This window comes from Helianthus annuus, chromosome 2 (assembly GCF_002127325.2).
Source record: "Helianthus annuus cultivar XRQ/B chromosome 2, HanXRQr2.0-SUNRISE, whole genome shotgun sequence".
Lineage (NCBI taxonomy): Eukaryota > Viridiplantae > Streptophyta > Magnoliopsida > Asterales > Asteraceae > Helianthus > Helianthus annuus.
The window spans coordinates 55,093,359-55,105,243 of NC_035434.2; the positions used below are offsets into that span (position 1 = coordinate 55,093,359).

At 38.0% G+C, this 11,885-nt stretch overlaps 1 long non-coding RNA gene across 2 annotated transcripts; it reads right to left on the reverse strand.

Annotated features, from left to right (window-relative positions):
* Positions 1-9,644: 9,644 nt before the first annotated feature.
* LOC110903625 lies at positions 9,645-11,360 on the reverse strand. Of its 2 annotated transcripts, none has more exons than XR_002572083.2 (4): positions 11,052-11,360; positions 10,870-10,961; positions 10,065-10,222; positions 9,645-9,943 (listed from the first exon to the last, which is right to left on the reverse strand). It is a non-coding gene; the product is annotated as an uncharacterized LOC110903625 (long non-coding RNA). The 2 variants fall into 2 exon arrangements; XR_002572082.2 differs by having other exon boundaries at positions 10,065-10,182; positions 11,052-11,357.
* Positions 11,361-11,885: the final 525 nt, after the last annotated feature.

The window sequence follows — 11,885 nt, forward strand, 5'->3', positions numbered from 1 at the left end:
AGCAAAACTCTTTAATATGTGGCTTACACACCCAAATGGAAGAGGTAGATGAGAAGTTGTGGGTTCAGCTTGAGTGTCGGGAATCCAAGATCTTTATTGAGTTTTATTTTTATCTTATTTACAATCCTATTCGTCATGATTTATTTAGCACATTTTATAAGAAAAAATATTTATTTGGGCATAACATCCTCTTTAAGATTCCATTTATATACAAGTTCACATACCTCACGGGAGATCACTCAAAACTCAGCAGAGATGTATTTTTGTGAAACACTCGAGACCGGCATGGAACTTACTTCTACCATATGCTTGCCAAGCGATCACTCCTCCTCCTTTTTAACTATAAACCTTCGTAAATATCAAGAGGACTTGGGGAAGGGTTAGGCTTGAGCTAAGGATAGGTAGTTTTTGGTTAGTGGTTACTAAAAATGGCGAAAAGCGTAAAAAGCGTCGGTCGTCGTAAAACTTTTTGTTTTTGTGACTTTTATTCAAACTAAACACATTCAAACAAGATTTCTTTGAGGAATTTGTTTTTTTATTGCTAAACTTCCATTTTTTTTCGTCACAAGATAACCGAGCTTTTTACTAAAACAAAGGGGTTGAAAAGAAAAAGGTTTTGGTGGGTAAAGGGTGTTTGTTTTGTGGGTTTTGAAATGAAAAGGTTTAGGCTCAAAGGGGTTAACTAGGGGGATTTTGGGTAGGTGATAAAAAAATAAAAAATAATGGTGTTAAAATGAAAATGGGTTAGTCCTAATGCCTCCATCATTTACTTACTTGGGTTTAAGTTGGTAAGGACCGGGAGTATATCGTCGTGGCAAGTTCTAGAGTCGTAAGAACCAAGCGGCTATTCACACAAGAAACGAAAAATGAGCATTTAGTTTAAAGATATATGCATGTATGCTCAATAAAGGCTCAAAACTCACTTGTTATGGGAATGAGTTTATAATGTGATCAACTATATATAATCAAATTTTAACTAGATTTGTCATGCCCTTTCATAATTTTCTTATTTGGTTCTTTTTTTTCACGACGCTATCGGTTGTAAATTTGTAAAAATAATACCTTTTAGAACTTGTTATCCCCGAGTTAAACCAAGACAAGTAAAAAAAATGAAAAATTTTGAAAAATTTTGGGGTGATTAGCGGTTCCAATAGAGTTTTGTGTAAGGCTGGTTATTAGGACTTGCAAGATTCAAGGTTTTAGCATCCCCCCACACTTAAATTACACATTGTCCTCAATGTGTCCCAAAAATAAGTTTTTAGGTTGATTCGAATGTGTAAACAGTGTTGAAAAACAAAATTTTCTGTTACTGGTTGTCTAGCCACGGCCCCATGTGGTCCGGGCACAGCCCCGTGGTCAGATCGCCAGTATCATAATTTAACAGAAGGCTGGCCACGGGCCGTGCTCAGCGAGCACGACCTGTGGCCAGTTACCTGAACTGGGCAATTTTTCTGCAGAGCCTGGGCACGGGGCGTGTTGGGCTGGGCACGGCCCCGTGTGGCACTTGCTGAAATGCTGGAAAAGTTGACGGAAGGCTCTGTTTTTGTGCATGGGGTGTGGTTTTAACGTTCCTTTGCCAATTTTCATCTTCCCTCGTTTGTTAAACCATTATAACATCATCCAACCACCATATAATAATTTAAACCATCATTCATAAAGAGTGTGAAATACATAGATCCTAAAAATAAAAATTACAAACTAGAAATTAAAATAGATAAGTAGGTCCTGGAATGCAAGAAATTTAAACCATAAAGAAGTTCTATCCTAGATGTTTTCATGACAAGAACAACTAAAATCCGAAAAATGATTTTTCGGTGGTAAAAGCCCTTAGAACTTCAACCCAGAGGGTGCTCCTTAAACATCAATGAGCCACTCCTCAATCTCCCGAGGGAGAAGGAAGACGGGCTCATTGTCCACAACCTCTTGTGGGAGAGGTGCGACATCCACCGAAACCTCGTGTAATGTGTCTAGAGGAGGCTCCGGGGGAATGTCATCCCATCCGGTTGGATTGATAACTTCTTGCGCCAAGTTCCAATCTTCTTGTGGGAAGATTGGTTCCATGGGTGGCATAGCAAGAATGTTCAACCTTTGGTGCAAAAGGTTGATCTCTTGAAAGCTACTCTCCAGCCCCACCCTCAAATAATACCCTCAAATAATTGATACGGTCAATGAGGACCTCTTCTACCGATGTCATTTCATCAAGTGCTTCCCTTAGTGCACACACGTATCGAATAAGGGTAGCTTCTATCGATGGCCTTCTCTCCCTTCGATTGTTTCTCGAGTGAGCTGGAGATGTTCTACTGTTTTGGCTCGACATTCTAAGAAAACAAGAAGAAAATTTCAAAAGAATGAAATTATGACTCCGGCCACGACCCCGTGTGCAGCGGGCACGGCCCCGTTGTCATTCCTTTGCAGATTTTTGAACCAAGGAATTTCATTGTTTTAAGTTATTTTTCTGAATTTTGAAACGTTTCTGAACATAGATAACTTAAAACAGTGTTGTAAAACTTATTTTTAATAAGATTCCTTGGTTAAAAACCTTGCAAATATCACAATAAAGCTTGAAGTTATGGATGTTTCAAGCTTTAATGGAGGTTGAGGAGTTTTGGAGAAAAAGGTAAGTGACAAAAGTGGTAAAGACAAGATGGTTGTTGAGAAACCTTCTTTGGAATATACCTTTTAAGGTATGTGTGAAGATCCCAGCAAATCTTGGTCTTTGGAATAGGTCCAAATGTGCAGGAATCATGCTAACTTTATAGAAAACGACAGCACGCTGGCCACGGCCCCGTGTCGGCTGGACACGGCCCCGTGGTCAGATAAGACTCTGACACATTTTGTTCGTATTATGAGCACGGGGCGTGTTGGCCTGGACACGACCCCGTGGTCAGAATTAAGGTGGGCACGGGGTGTGTTGACCTGGGCACGTCCCCGTGGCTGGAGTATTTTATGAAGTGGCATCTTATTTTAAGGTTTTTATTCGGATCGGGTGGTTCCTTACTGGAGGGAACAACACCGAAGTTCCTAAGGTACTTTATTTGCTCTTGGTTTAAACAAGAACGCAAGAGGTTATCGGAAAGGATAAAACCTAAACTAAATACCGGTGGGTGGACCAACCTTTATTCCCCTTATCCGGGCTCTTGTTAAAGAAGGCATATGTCGAATCGCTCAAGTCTATGAGCGCATCGGTGGGGGCCGATGGAGAGTCCTTCACGGCACAATCGACACAGGGACGACTATCGCTCATGTTTTCACAAGAGGTTGAGATACTTTTGGTATCGTCGATGTTGGTAGAATCCGAATGTGACCCCAATAATTCCCCTTGATTGTTGTCTTGTGACGAACAACTAGTTTTCATCTCAAGCTCTAATTCTTTTAATTTTAGGAGAACTATTTCTTCGAGTCGACATAATTCTTCGAAGGTTATGTCGTCTGAAAGAGGTGATTGAGGGCATTCGGCCGAGAGATAATGATCGTTTTTACTTTCGCCCATCTTAAGGTTATTACAGGAAAACGATGGGTCTAAATAGTGGGGAGTACAATTTAGAAAGAAACATTTAAAATCTTTATATAATCAACCACATATTTGACACCACTCACCGTAAGAGGAGCGAAAGTAAAAATAATCAATATCACTCATATTTTGTCAGAAATTACCAACCGTCGGGATTTTACGGTTCTATTTTCAGCAACTGGAGGTTGGACACGGGGGCGTGTCGAGTGGGCATGACCCCGTGGTCAGCTACTATCTGACTTAAAATAGGATTGCCAGTAACGAAGATGGACACGACCCCGTGCTGAACTCTGCAGAAACTGAAAAATTAAGAAAAACCTAAAAAAATAGGAAAATAAGTAAAAATAATTAGGTCGTAGATTTTAAACTTCCTTAAAATCCTTGTGTCCCCGGCAACGGCGCCAAAAACTTGGTGTGTGCGAAGCGTGATATATTTTTATTAATATTTTGAGCCCATTTTACGCATTAGTCAAGTTTTAAATTTATAAAACACGATATTCTACTAACACTAAACACACACTTGGGCAAGTGCACCCATCGTGAGCGTAGTATAGCGTTGGTAAGATACCGAGGTCGTCCAAGGACACAAGAGCTTTTAGTACTGGTTTATCCTCAACGTCTAATCAATCTAAATTTTTGGGAAAAGTTTTGAAACATAAAAATAAAAACTAAAAATGCAAACATAAATAAAATAAAAACAGATAGACAAGATAGAATCACTTGGATCCGACTCGTCTTTAATGTATCCTTTGATGATTTTCGCACTTTCGGACTTGTGGGCTAATAGAACACTATAGGTACTGTTCTATTTATAGTACAAATCCAACCATTGAGCATCTAAGCTGACGTCACCTAGAGAGTGACATCTAACAGACTAACAACCTCTAAACACTGATGCTAAACAAGTACTGTTACATTGAATACACTGATAGGTAAACACTGATACTCCTATCCACTGTTGATGCCCAAGCACTGCTGTTGCAGATCAGTGCTTTCTTCATAGGTTGATCAGGCCTTTGAATCAGCAGTGCTTTAGTCTTTATCAAGGCTTTGACAATCAGCAGTTGTTAGGTCCTCTCAGTCTTTGTAACCAGCAGTCTTTAAAGGAACAGTTGTTGAGAAGACCAGTCTTTAGGATGATCAGCTGATAGAAGCACTACCATTGGAGGGAACTTAGAACATGCACTGCTTATTGTGGATCAATTGTTTGAGAACCAGTTTTGGCTTTGAGTATCATCTGTTCTTTAAGGTTTGATCACATGGGCCAACAATCTCCCCCTATAACAGATGATGCCAAAACACCTATTTATTCTTGATCTTTATTCTCTCATCAGCTTTTCCCTGATTTTCCCTTTGGATTGCAGTTCAAAGTTCAGGGAATCTTCATCATCTTCATCCCTATGAAGTTGAAGTTCTAAAAGATCTTGGAGGTCAGTTGCACCCAGACCTAGTGCATCATCCCTTGATATGTGTTCAACTCTACCATTGGACTTGAGTAGAGTCAATACGTGGGTCTTTTTATCAGACTTCCACTTTAGTATTTTTGAGTCCAATGGGTTTCTTGGGAGAAGTTTTATTTGTGATGAGTTTGGAGATGGAGGTCTGATTGTCAGCTTTTTCACAGTTTCAGCAAGTTGAGCTTGAAGCTTTAATGAAGCATCATCCAATCCATACAAGATCTGATTCTTGATAGCCAGTTTCATGATGTCAGATTCTCTCTTTTCATCTTCCTCATCCATTTGCTGTTGTCTTTTTCTTTGTAAGAGAGAGGGTCTGCTGCTGAGGCTTATTAGTGGTTTGGTCTTTGTAAGTTGGCTTCTTGGAAGCTATAGGATCAGTTTCTCTTAGTTTTTTCCAATTTATCATATACCTGATCAACATACTGCCTGGACCATCTTGAAATGGTCCTTGAATTCCCATACTTGGCTGCAACCAGCTCAGCTCTCTTCCTCTTGTATTCTAAAGCAAGATCTGCACTGGATTTCTTGAACTTGTTCCAATTTGGTGCAGTCTTCTTCATCTGAGGATCATTCTTCATCCTTTCACATCTGTTTGCTTCTTCTTTCAGAGCTGTGAGAGGCTAGTCTTTGAACTGACACTCTTTGGCTGGGTATGGTTTGTCTCTCATGATAAGTTCTATGAGACCTTTCCTTAGCTCCTTTTGAAGATCAGCATTGGGTGGCAGATTTGACATCTTCTTGCTCAAATCTCTTGCAAAGTCTTCCAGTTTCCTGACTTTACTTAACCCATGCTACATTCGACTTGACAAGTTCGTGTCACCTTTCCCTTTACTCTCTTGCTTAGCAATGTATTCAGATTGCTTGGCTTTTAGTTTCAGATACTCATCCATGTTTCTTGGAGTTCTGAAGCCATGAAGAGATGTGAAGGTTCTCTTGGATGGATCATCCTCTATGTAAAATTGTAGCATTTCATCTTTAACTGCATGCAGTTCCAGAAGATAAGTTACTGCCAATGGTATGTCTCGTGTGGGATTGTGATCAGTGAGTGGTTGAGTAAGTGGATTTGATGTTGGTGATGGAGGAGGGATGAATGTTTCGGGTGAAGTTTGAATGAATGGTGAGGATGATAAAAGAGTAGGCGCAGGTGTGTCATCATCATGCACTATGAACTTCCTTTCTCTGGTATAAAATCGATTTATCAGGATACTAGGTTAGTTACCCATGTGATACACGGGCTAAGATATTATATAATTAAAAGTTTTGAACAAAACTACATGAAACATTGATTAAAAGAATACAAATTTCCAATTACAATTAATACTTACAAAAGTAAAAATTGTACTTATGATTGTTTGATTTAAATGACGTGGCATTAAACATGTTTAATTTAATGGTGAGCTTGTGAAAATGTGATGTGTGCAAAATGCAACATATAAATTACATCAAATGAGGCATAAAACTAACCCTTTTTTAGTACTAATGTTGGAAAAATTGTGTTTCTTTCTTTCTTTTGAATTTATAGGACAAATGAGCTTAAACAAACAAAAGGAGCAAATAAGCAGCAAAACCAACATAAATACAAAAAGAAGGAATAAACGTGACATGCCCGACCCCTCGGCAGCATCCCCAAAGCAAAAACAAGGCAACAGAAGCCTGACCACGGGGCCGTGCCTAGCTGGGGATGGGGAGTGGTCAGAACCCTGCACAAAAGACAAACCTGTAGAAGCTTCCACGCCCACCACGGGGGCGTGCCCAGCTCACCACGGGGCGTGGTCAACGCAAAGATACGCAGAATCTTGATAGTACAGATAAGAGTTGACCACGGGGCCGTGTGGGGCCCCTTGTTGACACTTGCAATTAATGAAGGAAGAGAAAAGGCTGGCCACGGGGCATGCCCGCTGGACACGGGGCCGTGGCTAGAGCTCCGTGTAGGCTATAAATAGGGGTGCTTGTTTCACTTGAAAGACAACCCTTGGCAAACCACAACTCTCCACTTTGTCACCACTCCACCACCACTACAACACCAATACCCACCACCACCATCATCCATCTTTAGAGTGTGTAGCAGTCTCGGGATCCAAGATTGATTATAAGGGTTCTTGCCAATCAAAGGCCATGTTTGGTTAAGCCTCTTAGATCACTTGGTGAAGACAAATCTTTTATGTATTACTTTTGATTTTTAATCTTTCAGCACTTTTTATTTAGGTTTGTATTAATGACTTTAATAACTAGTTTCTTATGTTGAAGGTGAATTTTTCTTATCATGTTTTCCGTGGTGTCTTGAGGTTACTTTACTGTCTATACAAAGTAAAAGATTGCATCATTCATGTCTTTACGGTCTATATAAAGGCATGTTGACTACCTGGTCGGGGTTAGGGGAATGGTTTGGTAAGATTCTTGCCTTGTTCAGTGTATAGATCCTGCAAGGACCTGGTTCAAGCTTACTGGGACCTCCTTCAATACCCAATGGTATTGGATGGCGGGGGTGCGAATAGCTTGAACCCCTCATATGTAAACTATTATTAATATATTAAACCGGCTTCTTGGGATTGTATCCTTGCTGACTCAAACCACTTAGCCGAGGGTAACGTCACCTTCAAAAGAGGGGCCTACCACTTTTCGCATTAATAACTTACTTAATTATCTTTCAATATTCCGACCCTTTGGGATTGTATCCCTGCTGACTCAAACCACTGGGTTGAGGGTAACGTCACCTTCAAAAGAGGGGCCTACTACAATTAAAGACGATCTGTGGGAAACCTGCGAAACGATAAACAATAACAAACTGAAACCAAACAAAATATCGACAACGCCGACAAATACGGATTTTCTACGAATATTTTATATTTATGAATTTAACTTTTGCGAATTTATCATGCTTCCGTACGTCACAAACGCAAACGCGAACGAGAAACGCGACTGCAGGAAACGCGTCGACAACGAAACGAGAGTATTGGACATGTGTATTACCTTCAAAATGGAAATTTTACGATATATTTAGCTTCGTAATTAAATTTTACCTCCGTAGTCGAATCCGAGTCGACTTGGTCAACCCTGGTCAACACAGCAAGTTGACTCAGTCAACTTAGCCGGTTAACTCAGTCCACTCGGTTAACGAAACGGCACGATGATTGGTAAAATTTATAGCGGCGCATGTTAATTATGTTGTTTCATATAATTTTCGTTACTTACGCGAAATCGAGCTCTTAAAATCGTATCGAATAATGAAATTTTATTATGAAATTACTCGGATTGATATATTAACTTGTTCATATAAATTGGTTATACATATATGTCGTGAATTGGTTATTGAATTTTGAAAATATAACGACAACTTGTGTTGTCGGTGTCGTCTAAAAACAGAGGAAACGCTGCCCGTTTTTCGAGAAAAACCATAAAATGAAAACACGTTTTATTCAAGCGACTTTTAACAAAAAAATACAAATGTGTATTTTCTTCGACGACACTTTATGACTTGCAAAAACGCCGATAAGGTGAACTCTTTACCAAATAAATATAATCACTTATATTTGGTTCAAACGTCAAAAGCTCGGAAATATTTTATAACATAGTATACAAGTACTCATACTTATTACAAAACGTCCAAGTTCGGAAAACTTTTTTATAAAATAAATATATTTAGATATTTACTTCAAACATCAAAGTTCAGACATTTTCATAAATAAATATAACTATCTATGGTTAGTTTAAACAATGAAGACTCGAAGGTTCTTTTATAAAATAAACAAGTTGACGCTAACCCACGCGTTGCGTCGGGATGTCGATTACGAATAACTCTAGTATATGTATATGAGACTTGTGTGTCAATTAAATGTTTCTTTTCTTGTAGAATAGGACCTTCCCAAATAAATGAGGGCTAATTTTACTATTTTACCCGAAAGGTTACACGATTAAAAAAGACACGCATCAAAATTTACCATTATCCCGTCAAGTCACCACGTGGCTGTTAAAATATATGATATTGATACGTATAATATATGGTGTGTTAATTCAAATTTACATCTAATATGCGTACAATATACAGTGTGTTCTTTGAACATAAGATTACAGGGCAAAAGAAATTGATTATTTAATAATCAAATAAATATTGTTGGAATTGTGGTGACGAATACGTAAGTGATTGAAATAAATAAACAATTTAATCCATGTGAACTTGAACCTGAACCTTTAATAGTAAGTAGGCATCCAGGCATTCATTTAGATCAACCCAATTCTCATACATATTCCCACAATCTCCCTTATATATATCATTTCACAATATAATATGAGACACCCCCTTCCTGTTAAATCGACATGACTCATGTCGATGCCATAGAAAAGTTGGAGATTCCTCTTACCATTTAATTTCCATGTAACAATTTAATTGGGATACACACCCACCATTTAATTACCACTTATTTAAAATTCTAATAGGGACACTGTAATAAATTTCAAATACTTAGATGCCACCAAAAAAGAAAAATAAACAGGTTATCGTTATTGTTTTTTATATAAACAAAAGAGGTTATATGATCTATTCCAACAAAACCATCACATTCAATTCTTATTTCTTCATTAGTTTAAACATTATGTTTTCTCTAAAGATGTAATTGAGAATTGGTTGTAGTGATTCCTCTACAGACGGTTTTTTTTCATCATCAGCAAACCAAATCTGAATGACACGCAATATATAATCAAACTAAAAAACAAACATATAAAACCTAAATAAATCTAGGTTTCGAACGTTTTTCACAGCGAACAACCAAAATCGAAACCGTAGTGTACCCCAAAATCATCCAATCATCGCCTGTAGCGAAAGGAAATGAGGTAAATTCTAACGATCCAAATTCTGAAATCAAAACACACCTTTCACTTCAATTTCATTTCTTTCGATTATAATGCTTTGTTTCTTGTTCATCTCCACCGCGACCGCCACGGTTGACCACCAAAAGCCATGGCCTAACTTTAGAAGCTAAAGAAAACATGTAACAGCAACCACGAAGGATTAGTTGAAGAATCTGAATACATAAAAAAAAACTCTTTTTATTCGGATTGGGAAGTACGTGGTCCAAAGAAAAAAGAAAAACCAAAACCTGAAGGGATTAGATACTTGAATGGAGGCGAAAATTACGCAGACGACGGTGACACTGTTGTAAGCCGGCCACGGCCTTCCTCTTAGACCGTCTCAATATCAAATACATTGAAATTCTCCTTTTGAATTAATTGTGATAATGCATTAATTTAAAACATTCTGATAGGATAAAGAAAATGAATGTTCGTAACATATACAGTGAGTAGATTGAAGAACCAAGCAAAATTCTTGATTATAAAGCCACACAATAAACAATTGTGATACTACATGATGGTTCAAACAGCAAAATACATAATTGTGACCACATGATGCCTCGAACAATATAATATAGTAGGTAGTTGAAGAACCCAACAAAATTGGTTATTAGTATGTACTGTATATTTTTGTATTGGACACAAAATCATTAACGTAATCTTGCAAAACCATTGAACGACTATAAAAAAAATACCACAAACGAACATCATGAACAAACAGCAAATCGTCATGGATGGATACTAAGATCATGCAAAAAAAATGAAAAAGTAATTAAAGAAGAAACATCTCCCATTTTCACAATTCATCGCCACTACTCAACATGACCACCGCCTAGCCTTCACCGAAAACGGAACCGCCAACCTCCTCCGACAGCGGCACTGCCACCGCGCCACCATTAGCGACAGTTAAGACTCACCGGAGACGTCGAGGCGGCGGTTACGACTCGATGGAGACGTCGAGGCGGCAGTACGACTCGCCGGAGACGAAGCGACGCAGTTATGAATCGCCAGAAGTTATAGGGTTGAAAATAACGTGATGAAGTAAAAGCATACCATTTTAAATGATATGGCCATTGCAGGATGAAGACTTGCAGAAAAACGCAGGGTGTTCGATTATCCTCACCATCTTGTATCAGCTATAAGTCCTAGAATCAAGAAAACACAACAATCATATGATGAATTTAAAATTGAATGAATGAAACCAACAGTTACAATTGTTCATCCGGAATTTATACCTGTCGGGATTTCGGCGAAGGGTTGCAATCCCTAATTTCGGTGGAGTGCTGAATCAAAAAAAGAAACGACACAACCGTTGAGATTGACGTTATTCCGGCGAAGAGTTTCAACTCGTGGAGTAACACATTGAATAGTTTTTGTGAACCATTATTAGAACCATTAGAACAGCCGAAATACTTCAACTGGTTTTATGGCGGTTTAGTTTTGGATGACGGTTACAGAATGAAGCGGTGTAGATTTTTTTTATACTCGCGTCGGTTGTGTTTGTATATGTCGGTTTGTTTTATTTGATGCATTGCATCGGTTTGGTTAGCAATTGGTAATTGTAAATTTTGAATGAATGAATCGTGCCTATTAAATTTAGAATGAAAAGGTGCCTGTTTTGAATGAATCAGTGCGTTTCAACGAAAGGATGCGAAGGTGCATTAAAGACAACCTAAGTTGCTAATTGTATAAGGGTATAATATTATTATTATATTTATTACAAACGTCATGACTTGAAAACTTTATAAACTAAATGTAACGTTTATATCTATTTTTTTAAACGTCAAAATATCGACGATTCTTTTATAAAAATAAATGTAACTATTATATTTGTTTTAAACGACTACAACTCGAAAACTTCATTAAATAAATATAACTTTTTATATTTATTTCAAACACCTAAACGCATATACCTATATTTTGGTAATTATCATACGAGACGTAATATACAATGCAAGATTTTTATATATTATTTTCATATAGGTATTCTTTACGGATACATACGACTTCTCGGGACGATAAAGCGATTCTATCGTTATATTTATATAATTCTATATAAATGTTTATAT